This window comes from Xyrauchen texanus, chromosome 26, assembly GCF_025860055.1.
Source record: "Xyrauchen texanus isolate HMW12.3.18 chromosome 26, RBS_HiC_50CHRs, whole genome shotgun sequence".
Taxonomy (NCBI): Eukaryota; Metazoa; Chordata; class Actinopteri; order Cypriniformes; family Catostomidae; genus Xyrauchen; species Xyrauchen texanus.
The window spans coordinates 31,842,467-31,856,933 of record NC_068301.1 but is presented as its reverse complement, the minus strand read 5'-3'; the positions used below and the strand labels follow the sequence as shown (position 1 = coordinate 31,856,933).

Here is a 14,467-nt window from a genome sequence, read left to right as displayed (position 1 = left end):
CAGAAGTTCCAACAACCTGTGGTTAGAAGCATAGTTTCTTGTTAGTTTTCTGTGTGTACATCATTTGACTTTGCTGAGGCTTCTATATATTTTATTCCATATACTGTATATCTTTCATTCTGTCAACACTTTGATCACATTAATATGCATTTAAGAAAAGGGCTTATTTCAGGGTTTTGCAGAAAGCGGCTTTCTAAAATGTAATTTAAACACAAATGCAGCTGTTTAAGGGATTAAATGCTTTTAAGAGAAAGTGCTTTAACACACACAGTTTATGTCAAAGAACACAGATTTTGTGTGTTTATGTTAATACATAAGTGCCGTTTATATGTTTTTGAAGAGAGTGTATGTGCAAATGTGCTCAAATGTGTCGGGGGAATCCCATCTATTACAGTGAATGTGTCTGCACAGTGCATACAGCTTTCCTGTCTTCAGCACCTTTCTAGCATTAAACAGATTTATGGTGTACATGTAAATGAGCTATTCTAATTTGATATCCACAGAAGTTATTTCTCCACCCCCTGCGTAACATTAACAACTCTATGTTGTTATATCAATGTGGTTCAAACAATGGATGTGCAACATAGTTACTATGGTTGTGTCTAGCTTGTTAATTTCTCCAATGATGCATTGTACTATGGTGGTTATGCAGTGAGTTATGTCGTATGTAAGCGTGATAACAATATACAATAATTTACATTAATTTGGTACAATATGCATGTTATAATAGACCAGACTTAAATGCAACACTCACAAGGGGTCCTTGGTAGGGTGACCACCTGTCCCGCTTTACGTTGTACTGTACAGCAATTTTACCCTTTGTCCCGCCTCACGCAAATTGAGCATCTGTCCCGCTTTTTCATTGGACCCTGCCTAAATACACGGGTGCGTCCATAGTCGTACTGTTAACTTATGTCCAATACTGCAGAGGAGAGCAATAAATGCGGCAGTCGATAGGCTATCGTCGTGTGTCAATCAAACTGTTGACTGGTGCACGAACGCCTCCTCAACATTGTCAACAATCTCAAATTGGAGGGCGCTGTTCGGTCGGTTAAGCAGCCATGGCCAGTGCTGCGGCCACGAAAAAGAGAAGATGCACTTTTAATAGCTGAATGGACCACAAGATACTCTTGGTTAAGACCCGTAGATGGTGAAGCAGAGAGAGCTTTTTGTATTTTATGCAAAAGCAGTTTTTCTGTGGGACATGGTGGAGAGTACGATGTGAAGTGACATGGTGCAAGTGAGTACCACAGAAAAAAGCACATCATCAAGAAACATGCAAATCAGTGCAATCGTTTTTCAACAAACCAAATGACCCACAGGCTGACAAAGTTTCGGCAGCAGAAGTGACGAGCATTTATCATGCCGTACATCACACACATTCATATCGCTCTACTGACTGCAGCAATAAGTTAGCCCCAGTAATTTTTCCAGATTCTGAAATAGCGAAGAAAATGTCGTGTGGCCGCACCAAAGCAACATCTATTGTAACAGATGTCCTCGCCCGGTCTCAGTGGAAAAATGTATTCAAGAACTGACATCACCTATGCTTGCGGGTGGAACACACACACCGTTTTTTTCAGTGGCGTCAGATGCTTCTAACCACGGCAGCACCAAGCTTTTCCCCCTGGCAGTGAGATACTGGACCCCAGAGCTTGGGTTAAAGAATAGAGTTGTTGATTTTTACGAGGATAGCGCAGAGACATCAGAATCAATTCACCGCCAGATTACTAACAAACCGAAAGAGAATGGCCTTAGACTGGAAATGATCTCTGCTTACATTTTTCTGGGTAAATTAGATAGACAATATATCTTAAGTTTAAAGTTATTACGTCTGTCCCACATTGTCCCACTTTACCATGCTACTTGTCCCACATTTTGTCTGACTGGAGGTGGTCACCCTAGTCCTTGGTCTGGAAAAGGTTGAAGACCCATGGCCTAGGATATTTTTTCTCGATAAGCACAACCGTTTGTGAATCTGTTTCTTTATAAACATGGTCAGATTTAATATTGTTCTCATTTCAAAGTGGTTGCCGAGGTATCACTAATGGCTCACCCAACACAGCAGCTATGTAGTGCACTTGAAGCGTGTCTTTCTTACCTCAACAGGTTTATATTGATCATAGATGAGGTACCAAGGTTGTGGTCTGGTTAGCTGTCTGATCAGGTAATGGTCCAGAGGGTATGGGTAAAAAGTTTGTCTCCCTATAACATCCCTGGAATCGCCAGTCCTAACTTTCTTTGTATCCATGCAAGATCCCATACTAATGTCCTCAATTTCAGTCATGTGTTTGCAAATTCCATCAGCAAAACCCTTCATGAATCTCCTCAAAGCTTCCTTACTGAGAACATACCCAGCCCCTCCACTCATGTATCCCTGTTCTACAAATTGCTTGAACCTCTGTCCAAAATACAGCGGAATACTCCTGTGTGTTGTGCAGTGACAGACCATAGTGCAAATTCTCAAGGACAACCAATGTGTCATTGTCTGCTTTGAGGAACCAGTCAGCATCGTCTAGATGATGTTTGTGTATATGCTGAAAGTCCCATATTGTCTTCCAGTAAAGTTGACTCCGTCCTTCCGAAACATTGAGCTACTGTGGGGAAGTCTGTCTTCTTTGAGCTCATGAAGAGAACTTTGTTGCAGCGTTTGACCAATGTTGCACGAACATGTTGAGTTCTAGACTGCAGGTGTAGGGCAGTGTCATTACCCAGCAAAACACTCTAACCTTCTGCCTCAGCTCCAGTGCAACACTTCTGTTTTCAACTTTAGCAACATCAGAGTATAGATTATTCAATTTATCTTCATATTAGCATCACAAGGTCAACATGTTTAGATTACAAAGCATTAGAAGTGCTGAAAAGAAGTTCCGGCACCTCTGATTAAAAAAAGAAAAGGGGAGTTTACCCTCCTCAAAAATCCCAATTGAACACTAGGGAGTTCTTGGATCTTATGGGCCTTTCAGGCAGCCGTCACTGGCCCCCCTTACTTTTCTCTTTTTTGAATTTTTATTAACTTTATGTTTATCAGCTTTGTGGGGGTTAATCTAGGTAAAATGGGACACTTTTTCATTGAGAATTATCTATATTATACATATTATATTATTTTATAGTTAGTTCCGGTCCTCAAATCTCATTGGACGAGGGACGTTCCATGAGCACTGATGGTCTGACAGCATCAGCACTAGGACGCTTCACTGTGTTTATCACTCCGCTTGTGTTCGTGCCATTCTAAACTAAGGTGTAAGAGCAGTATATATCTGTTAGGAGTTACTGTCTTTATTTTTGAAATTACATATGTTAGCCAGCAGGTGGTGGCAAAAGATCATTTTTGTGTGTAATATGAGCCAGTTGGTGACATAAAGTGAATCTGTTAGTCATTGTTTGCATAGAACAGTGCTTTGTGATCACTCGTATTACCACTACATTACTTAAGCTAGAACATTGTTTTAAAAGGCTTTAAATGAACAATTTCAGGATTAAGGCTTATCATAGCTGAGAGACACACCAGACTGATTGATTGATTTATAAATAAATAAATAATGTAATATATAATATATATTTTTATTCACCACCAGAGGGAAGCAGCTACTCAAAAGGCTGATGTAAAGAAATCTGCACATAACAAGGACAAGTTTAAACAATAAAAACAGTAGTATCTTCTTGTTAAATTTTGTAATATATCATATAATATATAGTATCTGATCGGGTCGTCAATGAGCTAAGGTTGTGGTATCTTAGGACTCGTTTGAGTTCTAGGCTTAGGATTATTTTTTTATATTTTCCTGTTTTCCTGTGTGCAGTCAGGAGTCACTGTAGCATACCTATAGTATATTGTCAGGTAAAAAGCATCCTGCTATTGCTCCGGTTCATGATCATAGAACTGCTAGCTCTGGATGATCATTATGTGAAAGATGAATTCAGGAGACACAAGACTGCATCACATGAAGAAGTCAAGTGCTTCATGATAGAATAGGAGGTAAGAGAGGAGCTTACTGTATAAGGCATGAATGAGCTCTGTTATAATTTGGGAGCAAAACAAGTAAACACATTTGAATCACTTAAGTTTAATCAAGACTATGAAGATAGTTCATTTACTAACAAAATCTCATCTATGTCAGTATTTTCTCCTTCATGAAACCATTAGACTTCACAACAGACTGTCAGTACATTTAGCCTAGTTGAACTACTAAAGACATGAATTGTAATTTTGCAATATATGTAGGAAATCATGAGCACTCATATTAAAATGAAGACTCCAGTCATATCAATAACCTTATAAAAGCTGTTCCCTGTCTGTCGTTCACTTCGACGTTGTGTCGAAGAAACGACACTAGGGGTCTCTCTTGAGAGACTTGTGCATCTTTGAACTTGAGAAAAGAACAATGAGAAATTGGCAGACAAAATTTGCATGTCCCGCCCCCAGACATACGGGTATAAAGGGAGGGAATTGCATCTGTCCATTCAGAATTTTCTTTTGGACCCGAGCGGTTGTGTGATCAGCGAGCTGCATTCACGAGACTGTTCACTTCCTCTCCTCAAGAGCGTATGCTGTTGGATCTACAGCGCATATTGGCGGCTTTCTCCTTCTCTGCACAGCAGTGCAGCTTTGTCCCTGGGTGCTTCGACAGCACTTTTAAAAGAGAAAGTTTTCTTAAAAGAGTTTATTTCTCAAAAAGAGCAATACACAGTGGCGTTGAACGTTTTCAGGACATGTCTTTAGAAAGATGCCCTTCCGCCCATGTGTAGTTCCTGGATGTGGTCGAGTTCTCTCTGCTCCTGACGGTCACAGGCGCTGCCTCGTGTGTCTGGGCTGTGATCACACCGAGGCAGTGTTTGCTTCCCCCCCGCGTCACTCCTTCTTCCCACGGGATTGAGGACGACCCAGCTGGGGATGGAAGTGGGCTCGGTTTCGAGCAGCGGGTTGGGCAAAATCCAATCCCAGGTGATCCCACTAACTCGGCTCCCTGGATGACCCCTCCATAGTCCTCTGGTCCGCAAATTCAGCAGAGGAATTCCCCGACCAGACCCACTACGAGTACTGAAACTACTACTGGAATAGGTGCTCCACAGGATGGGCCCCTGTGTTGATTAATCCCACTGTATATACAAACAACTATATATATATATATAGTTACTCAAAATAACTACTGTGTGTATTTTCTATGGTATGGTCCCCTTGTGAGCAGACCCACGTCCCCCTGGCTGCCATGTTGTAGCAACTCCTCCCTCTCAGCAGGTAGGATCTACCACCGTGCCATTTTCCACATGTGGCTTGAAAACCCATGTGATGTATTTCACCACTCTTTACCTCCCCTAGCCTGGGCAGGTGTGGTTTCCGCAGGGTCTTTTCCCCCTGAAAGAATAAGAGTTGGAAAAGAACGCCATCCCCGATGCGTGTGATAGCATTAAGATGGCCCCAGCCGCTTTAATTCAATGCGAGAAACATAGAGAGAGAAAAGGGACGGCTGGCGCGGCTTGCTCCCATTCTTGGCACATCGCCTTGTTCCCCCCTTCGGGGTGCCGGGAACCAGAAGGTTTGACTATTTTATGGGGCGTTGGGGAAGGGTACATTCAGTCTGACACAGCCTGTCACTTTGGCATGCAACTGCCTGCCCGCACATGCATCAGCAGCGCATGTACACGGTGCATCACATGGCGTGATTAAATATGGACCCCTAGTGTCGCTTCTTCGACACAACGTCGAAGTGAGCGACAGACGGGGAATGTCTAGGTTACTATTGTAATCTCCGTTCCCTGATGGAGGGAACGAGACGTTGTGTCCTCCTGGCCACGACGCTGAACCGAGCCGCTGTTATGGCCGAACCTCATTCTCAGCTCCTCAAGGCAAAATCCTGAATGGACAGACGCATTTCCCTCCCTTTATACCCGTATGTCCGGGGGCGGGACATGCAAATTCTGTCTGCCAATTGCTCTTTGGCCTTTTCTCAAGTTCAGAGATGCGCGAGGCTCTCAAGAGAGACCCCTAGTGTTGCTTCTTTGACACAATGTCTCATTCCCTCTATCAGGGAACGGAGGTTACAATAGTAACCTAGACGTTTATTCTACATGGAGAGGGTGCACACATGGGGGCTGAATTTTTAAGGCACATTTTCAACTAATACATATAATTTTGAGACAGCAAAATGCTTTTTTTGAGTAGCAAATGAAGGTATTTCTTACTCAAAATAACTACTTCAGAAAAGGGTGCATGATATTTTGTTAATTTCAATCACATTTGGCATTTTATAGCATCTCACGTATTCTATAAACAAGTTAATCTCCCTTGTGATTTGATCAGTCATTGTGAGCCCACCTTGATTATTTTGGAACAAATCCCTCTTAAAAACAACAACAACAACAATTATTTTTATAGAGCCTTTAGCCCCTGCAACAGGGGGGCATTTTACCCCGAATAACACCTTTCATTTATTGGACAGTTATTAAAAAACTTTAGATTTATTGACCTTGAACAAAACTGAAAATGATAAATAAGCATTTTGTCTCAAAATAAATGTGTTAATTTGAGTAATTTTCATTAGCTACATAAATTTGCAACGTTTAAAAAATAAAAAAACAATTAGATCAAATTAACCCAAAATCAATGTAAAAATATTAGTGCACTGACAAATGGTCTGTACTTATATAGTGCCTTTGTTAACATTAGCGGTTACCAAAGCGCTGAACACTGTGTCCCATTCACACACACATTCACACACCAATGACGGCAGAGCTGCCATGCAAGGCGCCAGCCTGCCATTGGGAGCAACTTGGGTTTCAGTGTCTTGCCCAAGGACACTTCGGCATTTGGAGTCATGTGGGCTGGGAATCAGCCCACCAACCCTGTGATTAGTGGACGACCCAAACAGACAGGTGTTGAGGAAAGTGCTGTGGTAGTTTTTGTTGCTATTTTTAGTTTTTTTGGGAGAAAATTAAATCAAAAGGAGCTTTTTACTACATGGGGCCTTTAACCACGTTGTACCCTTTAAACGAGTTCAATGGGAAGGAGGAGGCGAGAACCGGCTTGGCAATATGAATAATATTTTAATGAATAACTTAAACCAAAAGACAAGCACACACACATGACGGACAATTCCGTAAACTATCTCTCTCTCGTCGCACCACAATCTGCCATCGGCCTTTATCCCGCTCGGAGGCTTAATTAGCCTGATAAGGGAGCGGGTGTGTATAATCACAACCCGGCCCCACCCTCTGCCCTGCCACATTCCTCCCTCGTTCACTCAGGCTGGGGAGCCCCGTCTTTCCCTGGGGGAGGGCGTGCTTTAAGCCTCATCTTTAAGCAGGTCATCCCCATCTACCTGGACGAGGGAGGGGACAAGGGGAGGGAAACAGAAATAATTAAAATGGGGGGGTATTTCCTGTGACAGTGTTGTACCCACCACCCCACCCCCCCAAAAAAACACTACAATATAAACGAGAGGCAAAAGGTCAACGCAGAACTGCTGTGAGAGAGAGAGAGGAGAGAGAGATGAAAAAAAAAACCTACTTGCCGGTTCTCTGATACACCGTCGTATGGTCCTCGATCACTTCTCCACCCTCTCAGACGGACGACAGCCGCTTCTCCCCGGGCAGACTGGCGTCAGACTCACGACCCCCGGCGGTCAGAGCACCCCTCCGCATTCTCGGCGACTCGTGGGGACACTCCTCCACCTCTGGCAGCGGCCCTACCGCTCCAGGCGGTCGGGGAACACTTCTCCCCTCGTGGACGGAGGTCTTCCTCCGACCCCTCCGCGTTTCTGGGGAATGGCAGGGCTCTCCTCTGCCCCTGGCAGCGGCTCCATCGCTCCAGGCGGTCGGGGAGTCCAGTCCCCACTCACCTCGCGGACGGCCGGCCGTTCACCGTGTCGTCCGGTCGGTCTACTCCCTCCCCCGGTGGATGGCAGTGGCGCTCCCCTGGTTGGGCATCCCTCCTCCTTCCCGGGTTTCAGCACCAGTGTAAAGGGGTTCAATGGGAAGGAGGAGGCGAGAACCGGCTTGGCAATATAAATAATATTTTAATAAATAACTTAAACCAAAAGACAAACACACATGATGGACATGTCCGTAAACTATCTCTCTCTCTCATCGCACCACCCTCTGCCATCGGCCTTTATCTCTCTTGGAGGCTTAATTAGCCTGATAAGGGACCGGGTGTGTAAAATCGGTGATTCTTCTTTTTTAAATTTGTAACATCATATATATTTCTAAATATTCTGTTATAGTCACAGTTATACATACTGTGCTGTATATGGCATAATATCGGTTGTTGATTTTGATGAGATACAGTTGGTTTTCAATTATAAAAAAAAAAAGCCCTTACAAAGGTAAAATAAATAAAATAAATAATGTCCCAATGTCTTTATTTTGACAATAAAGTTTTATTATGAACAATGTAATACGAACTGAAATGCTTTCTTGATATTTTGTTACCTAATGCAATGGTATTCATCAATTTTTTATTGTTGCTTAAGTGTCCAAATACCTTTGGGTCCTCTGTAGTACATCTGGAGAGCAGTGTCTCTTTCTGTCTCTCACAGAGCACTGTACAGTATATGAACATTGCTGCAGGCGCCAGTACACTTGAATGCATTGTGCATGACAGCTATTTGTGTATACATATATTTATTATAAATTAGCTTGCAAAATATCCATCATGATTCTCTCATGGCCAATGTAAATACATCCATTATTAATGTTCACAGTCATTCTATGTACTATTTCCCAATTTTCTAAGGTCATCAGAACACTGTGTATGGTTAGAGTGTAGTAGCCTATTTTTAAAACAAAATTGTAAAATTGAAACTACGACATTACACCAGGTATTATCCTACCAAGTTCATCAATGTGTCATATAGATCCAGTTCTTTAAACTAAGCATCCACATGATGGCAGCACGCCTTGCTAAGAAACTTGCAATTCCCTACATCTCCTTAATTGTAATGTCTACCAGAGGGCTCAGCTGTATGCAAAGCACAATCTGAATACATTGATTAAGCTTTAATCCGGCATCAATTTAATAAGACACTATTCCTTAATTTCATTAAGGTTGACTGCAAAATTGTGTTTCCTTTTGAGAGCTCTGATGCCATACTCTATAAAACGTTCCATGACAAATCCATAGAACGAATTCAATGCATAAACTCCACTTGAAAATGCAACATAATACATTTAAGGAGCAAAGATGCAGATGTCCTTATGCATCCAGTTTTTGGATGAGAATTGGAAATGCTCTGAATGAGCGATCAAACCCTGCAATATGATTCTATGCCAGCACAGGAACTAATGTAAGCACAAACAAGGCTGGTTCCTATTGAAGACTTCCATCATACAATGTGATTTCAGAGAACTGGATGTTCCTGGATTGGCATTGACAGTAAAAGTTATTCCCTTAAGAAGGTAAAAATTTAGTAAGAGTCACTCTGCCCTTGTAAAGGAGGAAACGTACACTTCCTTCTTCCAAATTGGGCAGCCTGCTGTGAGGAAGGAATTCTAGTATCATGCAACATTTTATATACATGTACACAGTTACACAAAAAATTCACTGATAATGTAATTGAAAAAAATTGGAGAAGCAATGTTAAATGCTAAAACATACATAGTATTGCAAAATACATTTATTAACTTTTAAAAGGGAGGAGAAAATGATTGCATATATTTAGCTGTTGATGTCAAAAGCTAAACATCTGGTAGACTTCAGTATTTTTAACCCAAATTCATCTGTCACTTGGTACGAGCTAGCCAATTTAGGCAGGTGCCAATATGGACAGGTTGCATGACATGCCCTCATCCTCAAACAATGAACAAAACACGATGAAAGAAAATATGACGCAGACTACATTAAAAAAGGTTCACTTGCAATGAGGATAAACATAGTTCCCTTCCGAGGGAACTCGCACTGCGTCGTTGAAAACGACTCTTTGGGGAACGCTCCTTAGCGTGCGCCTCTGAAGTATGAATGAAACTATTCCAATCTTGATTGGTGTTGCGTCATGACGTAACATGTGACGGCATAACCGGATGCATAAAAGTGACGCCGGCACACATACACATTAGCTTTCGCTCTTCAGTAGTAGTGGGAAGTTCGGATCATTTTACTGACTCGGATCTTTGAGTCTCGTTCAGCAAAATGAACGAATCTTTTTTCAAGTCATTTCGTTCATTTCAGCAGAATATAATTAAATGTCATGTTAAATAGCCCAAAACATCAAGTAGTCTACTTACGAAAATGTTGATTCAATTTGAAATAAAGAAATAAAAATAAACTATAGGGTAATGCAGCCAAAGCCAATTTATAAGAAACCGAAATGTTAATTTATTAATTGGGTCTTAAGTTTAAGCTATTGCAGTTAGTTCAACTCACCTCCTTTTTCTCCGCCTCATGTGTCATCGGGTTCGAACTTCAAAACGTTAAAAATACTTAGTTGTCGATGTCGACTCGCCAGTGTCTGTGTGTGGGCCGGTGGTGTGACACAGCAGCCAATGCACTCACTGACTGCATGCACATGCAGCATACCGTCCGATCCGAAAGATAAATGATTAGTTCAAGTCTCGACTCGAAGTCTCGAGTTGAGTTCGGCGGTCCGAGTCTCGTTCTTCCTGTCAGTCCCATAGTGACTATGCTGTCAGTACGAAAGAAATGATTAGTTCGTCTCTTCGGTTGAGTCGTTGTTCTTCAAGTCAAACTCACAAACCCATAGCACAGCACTACTCTGCATAGTGCTATGGGTTTGTGAGTCTGACTTGAAGAACTAACGACTCGAAACCGAAGAGACGAACTAATCATTTCTCTTCCGTACTGACAGCATAGTCTCTATGGGACTGACAGGAAGAACGAAAGACTCGACCCGGCCGAACCCAAGACTCGCGAAAGATGAACTAATCATTTATGACTTCATGTACCTTATGCGATGTTGCGCGCATCCGCGGTCAACACAAAATGAACGAATCACTCTCTGAGACAAATCGGTAGTCCCGAGTCATATTAAAGATTCGTTCAAAATGAACGAATCGTTCATGGACGACACATCACTACTCTTCAGCAAGCGCTCTATGTTGAAATTGTTTGTCTTATTTGGTGTTGTTTGTCTGATTTAAAAATATTATGGCCACCGAACAGTTCAAGAAGTGCGTGCACCCCTGCCCTGGTTTCATTACGGGTAGGGACACGCACGCTTTATGTGTGAACTGTTTGGGAGCACAGCACGCACAGGCAGCTCTCGAGGGATCTGCCTGTGAAAGTTGTGAAGCACTACCCATGAGAGTGCTGCGCCCCGGTTGGCGTGCTTTGATGAGCACGGTCAGGCTCGCGCTCCCCACGGTTCTGGTCCCGCGTCTGTTGAGGCAGCGCGGCGATTGAAATCGCGGGGTTCGCAGCGGATTTTGCAGATGAGAATGAGACTGCTGCGCACGTTCTCATTCTTCGCTTGAGGATCCCGAGCCTACTGTGAGTGGTGCAGAAGCCCGCGTCGCGCTTCTTCTGCCCATGATCAGGTCCCCTTGCTTGAGCTCACTGCTTCCGAGGAAGTGGATATGCTCAGCATCGATGCGGATCGACCGTGAGCCAAGCACGCCAGTTTTTGGCCAAGCTTATGAGGAGCTGATTGAGGTTGTGACGCGTGCCGTGGCCAGACTGAATATCAGCTGGCCACAAAATGAGCAGGGAACGCAAGTTGAAAGCAAATTAGACGTGCGCTTCCTGCGGCACAGATCACAAACTCAGCGCCGGGTTTGCCGTTTTTCCCGATCTCCACAAAGATATCTAAAACGAGATCATGGGGTAAACCGCATTCGTCCCGTATCTCCAGCCCCAGTGTTTGATTACGCTTTGGGGCACGGTATATGGGTTAAAACCCCGGCGCTGCCTAGTAAGCCCTGCAGAGATACATCTGCTTTAATAAGTAGGGCTTACATGGCCGCACACAATCGGTGTTGGTTTCCGCCGCCTCTGACGCTCGGGCCACATCAATTTCCAGCTTAACGCACAGCTAACGCTCGTGTCAAAAAAACAAATATATATATATATATAAAAAAAAAATAAAATAAAAACAACAAGCATCAATTGTGGTCACAAGAACCGTGATCGACTAAATCCTGCCGGTTTCCGCTTCAGGAAGTCGGGAACAGTGCTCGAAAAACACTCGAGACCAGCCTCGAGAGGCTGGTTCCCTTAGTGGAAGCTTCGGGAAGAGGTCCTACCGAGGTGGTAGAACCTCGGAGGGCTGTCCTCTCGCTGCAGAGCAACCGAGGTTGCTCTCGCAGCGGAGTCCTCAGGAAATCGGTGTCGGTTCCCGCCGCCTCTGACGCTCGGGCCACATCATTTCCAGCTTAACGCACACCGCGTCGCTCGGCCAAAAAATAAAAACACACATCAATTGTGGTCACAAGGACTGTATCGACTAAATCCTGCCGGTATCTCGCCTCAGGAAGTCGAGAACAGTGCTCGAAAACACTCGAGACCAGCCTCGAGAGGCTGGTTCCCGTAGTAGATTTTGTAGAGGCATGGAATCATCTTCCCAACATATCTGCATGGGTCCTGCATATAATAAAATCAGGGTACAAACTGCAGTTCGGGCACCGCCCCCCCAAATTCTCTGGGGTGGTGCAGACTACAGTGGTTCCGGAGCAGGCTCAGGTGATGGAACAAGAAGTGCAATCTCTGCTGCTGAAGGAGGCCATAGAACGTGTTCCTCATTCAGACAGGGAGTCCGGTCTTTACAGCCGGTACATTATAGTTCCAAAAAAAAAAAAAAGGATGGGGGGTTGAGGCCGATTTTAGATCTCAGAGTTTTGAACCGCCTTTGAGGAGGTTCAGGTTCAAAATGCTTACCATTCCTGTCATCGTGAGTCAGATCAGATCCGAGGACTGGTTTGTCACTGATAGATCTAAAAGACGCTCTATTTTCATGTACCCATCCTTCCATGTCACAGGAGGTTCCTGAGGTTCGCCGGGGCTAAGCTTACCAATATCGGGTTCTTCCGCTCGCCTAGCACTCTCTCCCCGCACATTCACCAAATGTATGGATGCAGCTCCTGCTCCTCTGAGACTTCAGGGCATCCGCGATACTGAATTTTATCGACGACTGGCTCATTCTGGCCCAGTCTCGAGAAATGGCGGTTCGGCATCGAGATGTCGCTCTTGGCCACATTCGAAGTTTGGGGTTGAGACTCAACACAAAAAGAGTGTGTTACAACCATCCCAGTGCACAACGCTTTGGCGTTGTGTGGAACTCTGTTACGATGCAGGCACGCATGTCTCCTGCACGCATCGAGTCCCTTATGGTGATGGTGTCCGGTTAAAGCTAGGCCAGGCCATCACTGTAAAGCAATTTCAAAGACTGCTGGGCCTCATGGCAGCTGCATCCAACATTGTACCGTTGGGCCTTCTACACATGAGGCCCCTCCAGTGGTGGCTGAAAGCCAAGGGGTTTTCCCCAGCTGGAATCCATTTCAGTATAATCAGAGTAACGCCGCAGGTGCCTTCGTTCTCTGCTAATATGGAAGAAACCTTGGTTCCTGTCCCAAGGGCCAGTGTTGGGAGCGCCATGTCGCCGAAAACCGCTTCGACAGACGCTCCCTCACTGGCTGGGGCGCTGTCATGGACGGCCGCTTGCCAGGGGTCTGTGGCAGGACCATCATCATTCTTGGCACATAAACTGTCTAGAGATGTTGGCTGTGTTCAGGGCTCTGAGGAGCTTCCTTCCAGACATCAAAGGTTACCATGTCCTAGTACGCTCGACAATACATCAGTGGTAGCTTATCTGAACCGACAAGGAGGACTCAGATCGCGCCTCTGTGCAGACTGGCGATCAGATAATTCTTTGGTCCCAAGGGAAAATACTGTCTATCAGAGCAATGTATATTCCGGGGTTCAGAATCAGGGAGCAGACATCCTGTCGAGGCAGGGGCTGAGGCCCGGGAATGGAGACTTCATCCAGAGGTGGTGAAGTTGATATGGGACAAATTTGGACCATCAGAAGTGGATCTGTTCGCGCCTCGAGAGACGCCCCACTGTCCACTTTGGTTCTCCCTCTCACATCCAGCCCCACTGGGGTTGGACGCCATGGTACAGGCTTGGCCGAGGCTTCGCCTGTATGCGCTTCCCTGATCGCTCTGCTCCCGGAGTCCTGGAAAGGGTCCGCCAAGAGGGCATCAGTCTACTTCTGGTTGCCCCCATGTGGCCGGCCCGAGTATGGTTCTCAGACATAATTTCACTCCTGATAGCTCCGCCATGGCAGATTCCTCTGAGGAGGGATCTGTTGTCTCAGGCGGGGGCACAGTCTTCCACCCTCGCCCAGAGCTGTGGAAACTGTGGGTCTGGCCCCTGAGGGGGTTCAGTACCTAAATGCTGGTCTATCAGCGGGGTGGTTGAAACCATACTTAGCTCTAGGGCTCCGCCTACTAGGAGATTATATGGCCTCAAGTGGAATGTGTTCTCCACTTGGTGTAGAGAACATGAAGTAGATCCAGT

The 14,467-nt window shown here is 44.6% G+C and overlaps 1 pseudogene; it reads right to left on the bottom strand.

The window, feature by feature from the left end:
• Positions 1 to 2,068: 2,068 nt before the first annotated feature.
• Positions 2,069 to 14,467, bottom strand: part of LOC127619668 (glycoprotein-N-acetylgalactosamine 3-beta-galactosyltransferase 1-like) — a 44,444-nt pseudogene continuing 32,045 nt past the window's right edge.